The following is a 7,256-nucleotide window of genomic DNA, read 5'->3' as shown; positions in this document are numbered from 1 at the left end:
CAGGCAAAATGCTTAGTCTTGTACCTGCTAAGCTGTAAATATTCGATAAATTGTATCCACTGCCCTGGCCAGATAGCTCCATTGGTTAGAGTGTCAGCCCGAGCACAGAGGTTGCTGGTTTGATCCCCGGTCAGGACACATACAGGAACAGATGAATGTTCATGTCTTTTTCCCCTTCTAAAATGAATAATAATAATAAATATCAAAAAAAGGTGAGACCAAAGCATTAATTCATTTAAAACATGAAGAATTAAGTAGGCAATTGATTTAAATAAGGCTCAGAAACAGTAAAATAAATTTGTGCACAAAAAGCCCCATTAGGTTTTTTTGTTAGTTTTAACCCCAATTATTGTTTCTTTACTGTCTAAAGCTTAAAGATCCAGAAGCACAATGTTTGGGGGTATTATATTACAATTGGAGAGGCTGTTTATGAAAAGAAAAGTAAAAGTAATAGAAGATAATCCAATTTTTAAATCAACTTAAATTGGGGAAATTACCTGCCTATGGAAGTAGATGCTAGCATAAAAGCAATCTTTTTTATTTTATTTTATGGTATTTCTGGTTTAATTTGAAAAAGGGTAAAGATTACAGAGAATATACAGATAGACAGGATTTTTGTTAAATCAGGCATTGTAAAGCCAGTAGCCACAGCCACCATCACAGCTGCCTGGCCCATGCAGGTTTGCATTTGATTAGGACAGACGGTAATGAAACAACGGAGCCAAGAACTGGTGGGCCATTACATTTAATCCTAGCTTGCAACCGGCGGGCAAATAAATACACACAGTGGGAAAACAGTTCCCTTTCCATTCAGGGCTCCCAAAGCCACTGACTTATCCGAGTTTCCTAGAATCAAAGGTTTCTACCTCACCAGCCTTATTCATCTCTGTTCCCCATCTCCTTTGCTCTGCACAAACTCTGCACTGACTGGCTTCTTCTTCAGCACTCCGCCATCTTGGCTGCCTCTCCTCTCCTCCACGTGGCTTTTCTCTGCTCTCCAACCTGCTCTCTGCTCTAATGCTAATCTCAGGAACTGAGAGAGAGCAAGCTCCTGGTCTTCCCCACTTTATAGTATAGAAATCAAAACCTTTAATCCAATATATAAACAAGGAAGTCTTTGATACAAAGTCACTTATCTGAGGCATAATGGGATTCCTCATGAGAGTGCACCACCCTACATCAAAAAGGGTGGGAAAGGCTTAGTCTTAAAAAAAGCCTTAGGCTACAAGAATCTTGCCTGCTTACAGCCTGTCCCCCCACATCCAATGCAAACTATAAGTAAGCAAACATATATATCATTATTTACAAACTTATTTGACCAACATTCCACCCCTTTTGCTCGCTTACAATCTATAGCACAGGTATTCCTGCACAAGGAAATTAGGCACATTACACAAATTATAACATGACAAATCATACAATTTCAACAATTACAAAGGTACACTTCACCAGTCTCTGAGCACTTTGCCAAAAGCGCAAAATGTCCTCGGCCTTCGTTCTAGCCATGGGAAAAGCTTCCTGGGGCATGGGAGTGCTTCCAACAAAGCCGGCCCCCCAACCCCATCAGGGAAGTTCACATTGTCCAAAATCCGTTAAGTCCATCCAACAAAGGAGCCAGTGCCCACTCAGGTCATAGTCCAGGAATCAGTCCATGCACACGGAGCCTCAGCCACCTCCCTTATCCCTGCTGTCCAGGCAGGTCTTACACTGTCCCAAAGAGAAGCACGTGGCAATGGCAGTTAGCATTTCCATTTCTGCTCCAGAGAGCATGATGGTATTCACCTCTATGTCCCAAAATCGCAGACCTATCAGGGGCATAGTAAGAACTCCTTGCTGCTGGGCTCTCATCTTCTGGAGACTACAGATTGCAACTCCAGCCTGATTTTCCTCATCCTCCAGAGAGGAACTGAAAATATCAGCTCACGCTGCTGGGCTTGAGCTCTGGGCCCCTGCCACCTTCTGTTCTGCAGGCCTTGCAGCTCCAGCTCTGGCCTCAGCCCCAGCCTCCTGCCGCTGCTGGCTCTCCACAAAGTCCTGGGCAATCTGCAACTCATGAACCTGTGATTCCTCCTCCAGCCACTGCTGTATTTCTATGCAAATTTCATGAACCAGGTCGACCTCCTTCTCTGGTGCTTGCTCCAGCTCCAGGGCCGGCATCTCTTTCTCCCACGTTTGCTCCAGCTCCTTCCACTGCTCAGTTTGCAGGTCCTGGGCAGCCTCTTCCACAGAACTCTCGGTTTCCTCACGCATGGCTGTAAAAGTCAACCAGCCTACGGTCCCCAAAAAGACAGCCATGGGGAACCATAACAGTAGCTAGTCCTCTACTCCACTGCTCAAAGGTGGTGGTAGCTCCTTGCCGATCTGTATCGAATCCTGCCACAGACTATGCCCAATGTATGGCCAGTAGCCACGGCCACCATCACAGCCGCCTAGCTCATGCAGGTTCACATTAGATTCAAACAGATGGTAATGAAACAATGGAGCCCAAAACTGGTGGGCCATTAGATTTAATCCTAGCTTGCATCCAGTGGGCAAGAAATACACACAGTGAGAAAACAGTTCCCTTTCCATTCAAGGCTCCCAAAGCCACTGACTTATCCGAGTTTCCTAGAATCAAAGGTTTCTAGCTCACCAGTCTTATTCACCTCTGTTTCTCATCTTCTCTCTGCATAAACTGGCCTCTCCTCTCCTCCAACGTGGCCTTACTCTGCTCCCCTACAACATGGGCTCCTCCTAGAATGTAATCACTCTTCTCACCGAACAAGGTGATCTCTCTTCCTTTTAAAACCTTTTGGCGTGAAAGCCCTACCCCAACACATATTAACATAATCCAACACATATTAACATAATCACGCCCATCCCAAGCAATCACTTGGGCAATGGGCTTCCACGTGGGCAGCACCATCTTTAACAAAGTGAGCATAATATATTTTATCTGCCCAACAGGCATAATAGCTGGTTATGGAGTTGTGAGTTTGGCAGTTGTTCGTGTAATATTACATTCTTGATATAAATTTTCAGGAGGCTCAGAGATTTCTGTGTTTCAGCAAAACACTTGAATTTTATTCCATCTTCAGGAAAACCTTGTTACTGGAATTGACTCTTTTTCACTTGGGGAGAGGGCTCTTTCCCTTCTTCTGTGGTGTCCTGCTGTTGTGTATCAGAAGGTGAATTGGTAAGACCTGTGACCTAGATCAGCTACTTACCAGTCATGTGACTGGGGGAAGACTCTTCCTCTTTTAAGACCTCAATTTCCTCATCTGTGAACTAAGGGAGTTAGACTAAGGTTCTTTCCAGCTCTTAAGGTCATAAGTCCTTCTTTCTTGTTTGGTGTAGTGGTTTCCTGTTATATTAAGGCCTAGTATGTACATAAATGGCCCATTTCTTCTTGTGATATCATGGTGTTGTAGATTAAATTATTGGTTGAAATTCTTTATTCCTTTTCCCAGGGGAATTATACATTTATAACCTTTGTCAGTGTCTTAGGATGGGAAAGCATACTTTTCTGCTTTTTGGCTTTTAGCCAAACCAAATGTGACTTACTTTGACCAATGGAGTGTTAGCAGATGTGACGTAAACAAAGGCATTGAAATATGCTTGTGCATGTTTTAGGTATTGGTCCAAGAAGGATGAGAGGAACTGAACCTAAACACAGACCAGACCTAGGCACAACCCAGACTTACAGCCCAGTCTCCATCAGCTGAATTCTAACAGTTGCAAAATGAAAAAATAAATGCTTTATGTTTTTGCCCCTAAGGATCATATAGTTGTTTTTGTAAGGTTAATTAATCATGAAAGTGAAACATACTTCATGTATAACCTGGCCTAAATTTTTGTTCTCAATGGACATCATGCACTCATCTATTTAAAATCTTTTACTTTATTTTATTGATTTTAATTTGTTATGTTTACATAGTTACAAGTGAACACCTGCATTCTTAGCAATAGTCATTGCAGGAATTTTGAGTGCTTTTAAAGATAATTTTTATACCATTTTTTTTTTTTTTGTATTTTTCCGAAGTTGGAAACGGGGAGGCAGTCAGACAGACTCCCACACGCGCCTGACCGGGATCCACCTGGCATGCCCACCAGGGGGCGATGCTTTGCCCATCTTGGGGCGTCGCTCTGCTGCAATCAGAGCCATTCTAGCGCCTGAGGCAGAGGCCACAGAGCCATCCTCAGCACCCGGACAAACTTTGTTCCAATGGAGCCTTGGCTGCAGGAGCAGAAGAGAGAGACAGAGAGGAAGGAGAGGGGGAGGGGTGGAGAAATAGATGGGCGCTTCTCCTGTGTGCCCTGGCTGGGAATTGAATCCGGGACTCCTGCACACCAGGCCGATGCTCTACCAACTGAGCCAACCGGCCAGGGCCTATACCAATTTTTTGATCTTCATTAGTTAGAATTAACGAATCCAAGGCTGGAATGCACCAACGCTGGGCACAACCCCCTCCCAGAACAATGCCTTCTGCAACAGCCACTCTTGTAGCATTGAGGGCATCTGCTACTCTGTCTTTCTTTTCATCGACTTCAACATCGCTCGTCCCACCAAACTTTAGCACAGCTACTCCATCTGAGAGTTTTGCCAGATGGCTCATTTAGTTTTTCCTTTTCATCTTCACTAGTTGTGGTATCTAACTGCTCGATGATTTTTTGAATATGTTTTTCAATTTGAGCCTTGTCACCTTTTCCTTTCAAGAGCATGGCATCATCTTTGGTCACAATGACCTCTCTAACTTTTCCTAAGTCATGAGGCTGAACATCGTCAAGATTTAGAGTCAATCCTTCTTCTCGAAACACTGCACCACCAGTAGCAATAGCCATGTCTTTAAGCTGATTCTTTCTATTGTCACCAAAACCTGGAGCTTTGACTGCTACAACTTGAAGACCAACTTTTAGCCTATTCAAAACAAGCACTTAGAACATCTCCATCAAAATCTTTAGCAATTATGGCCAAGGGCTTATGGTGAGCACTGGAAATTTCAAGAGCAAGTATAATGGACTGAACACTAGAAATTTTCTTTTCACTCAATAGAACATAGGCATTTTGGGATTCACATTTTTGACCTTTTGCTGCATTAATAAAGTATGGAAAAATATAACCTCAATCAAACTTCATGCCCTTAATTTCTAATTCATCATTCAGTGTTTTTCCATCCTTTACAGTGATGACACCCTTTCTTCCAACCTTTCTCATTGCATCAGAAATGATGTTGCCAATTTCTTTGTCTCCATTTGCAGAAATAGTAGCAACTTGAACTATTTATTCAGGGGTTGTCACAGGTTTAGACTGCTTCTTAAGTTCAGAAATTACAGCATCAACAGCTTATATCACACATCTTCTGATTTCCACTGGATTAGCAAGCACCTTTACTGATCTTTCCAAATCCCTCCTTAGCAATAGAGCATGCCAATACAGTGGCAGTGGTGGTACCATCCCCAGCCTCTTCATTTGTATTATTGGCAACAAGTTTAGTGCCAATATTTTTATATTTATCTTTTAAGTCAATGGACTTTGCAATGGTCACACCATCTTTTGTTACTTTAGGACTTCCCCAGCTCTGTTCATAATCACTGTTTTTCTCTTTGACCCCACAGTAATGGCCACAGCATCAGCTAACAGGTCTACACCTTGAAGCATTAAGGCTCGGGCACCAAATTTTACATCTTTGGCATAAGCCCAAGCGAAGTGAGGAGCCAGTGCCCTGGACATTGGCCTAATCTGGCGAAGGATTCTGTGTAATCAAAGCATTTCTGTGGGGCAGTGGCTGGGCGTGCGAGTGGCAAGGAAGGCCGACAGCAGCAAGTGAGGGGCAAAAGCAATCTTAATTATAGAAATCTTCTCTTTTCCAAGCTTTAGTTCCAGAAAGGAAGCTATGAGAAAGCAACTAAAACTCTTCATAGCTAGATTTCAAAATTCAAAAGATGAAAGAATTGATAATATAAAGTGGCCACAGAGGCCACACAGACATGTGTTACTTGAGTGGAGAAAGCACAAAACCTTCCTGTCTGCTTCAATTACAATGCTCCATGTGTTAAAAAACATCCCGGCCCTGGCCAGTTGGCTCAGTGGTAGATGGTCTGCCTGGTATGTGGATGTTCTGGGTTCAATTACCGGTCAGGGCACACAGGAGAAGTGCCCATTGGTTTCTCCACCCTTCCCCCTTTTCCTTCTCTCTCTCTTTCTCTCTCTCTCTCTCTCTCCTCCTCCCACAGCCATGGCTTGATTGATTTCAGTGAGTTGGCCCTGAGTGCTGAGGATGGCTCCATGGACTCTGCCTTAGGAGCTAAAAATAGCTTGGTTGTGGAGCAACAGAGCAATGCCCCAGATGGACAGAGCATCACCCCCTAGGGGGATTGCCGGGTGGATCCCTGTTGGGTGCATGCAGGAGTCTGTCTCTGTCTCCCCTCCTCTTATGTAAGGGGAAAAAAAAAGAAAGAGGAAAACATCCCAAGGGTGTGAGTAATGGCATGCATGCTGGGTCAAGACTGTCTGATTGCTGCCTTCATGAAACAAAGCCCAAGACAAACAGAGGCTGAATTTGGCCAAAAGAACAAGGGTTAGTTTAGAGCCTTGTTCTCTCCTCTTCCTTACCAAAATACCTACTTTTAAGTCTAAGGGTGGCATGTGGTCCACTTCTGGCCAATGACACGCAGGGAGAAATTTGCTCCAGGGTTTCTGGAAATATTTCTCTCTTCAACAATGGCAACAATGGCAAGGGAGGCAGCGAGATGTCTCCCGCTTGTGTTGTACAGTCAATCCCAAGTTACAAATATCTGACTTATGTGCAACTTGTACTTACGAATAGAGCACCATAAGGGCTATTGGGAACCAACTGCAGTTAACATCAGTGAAAATGACATCATAGAGTTATGCAGCAACCATGGCAAAGAAGTAACCCATGAAGACCTTATGGAACTAGAGCAGCAGATGATAACATTTAGGGAAGAAAACAGGGACCTAGAAACTCCAGAACCGAAAGAGTTTTCTACAACAGAGTTAGCTGATGCTTTTCATCTCACTGAAGCAGGAATGGCAAAGTTAGAGGAGCAAGATCCTGATACAGAGAGACTCACCAAAGTTTACTGTATGTACAGTTACCAAATGCCTGAGGTGCTGCAGGGCCATTGATGATGAGAGAAAGAAAAGCCCTGTACTAACCTCCCTTGATGCCTGCTTCAGGGAACTGACTCCAGACCCTGGCCCATTAGCTTAGTTGGTTAAGAACGTGGTCCCAAAACAACAAGGTTGTGGGTTC

At 43.8% G+C, this 7,256-nt stretch overlaps 1 pseudogene; it reads right to left on the bottom strand.

Annotated features, from left to right (window-relative positions):
* Window positions 1–3,916: 3,916 nt before the first annotated feature.
* LOC136377192 (60 kDa heat shock protein, mitochondrial-like) lies at window positions 3,917–5,749 on the bottom strand (annotated as a pseudogene).
* Window positions 5,750–7,256: the final 1,507 nt, after the last annotated feature.

The sequence above is a fragment of the Saccopteryx leptura genome, chromosome 6 (assembly GCF_036850995.1).
Source record: "Saccopteryx leptura isolate mSacLep1 chromosome 6, mSacLep1_pri_phased_curated, whole genome shotgun sequence".
Lineage (NCBI taxonomy): Eukaryota > Metazoa > Chordata > Mammalia > Chiroptera > Emballonuridae > Saccopteryx > Saccopteryx leptura.
Note: the sequence above shows the minus strand (reverse complement) of the source record. Positions and strands in the feature narration are given on the sequence as shown.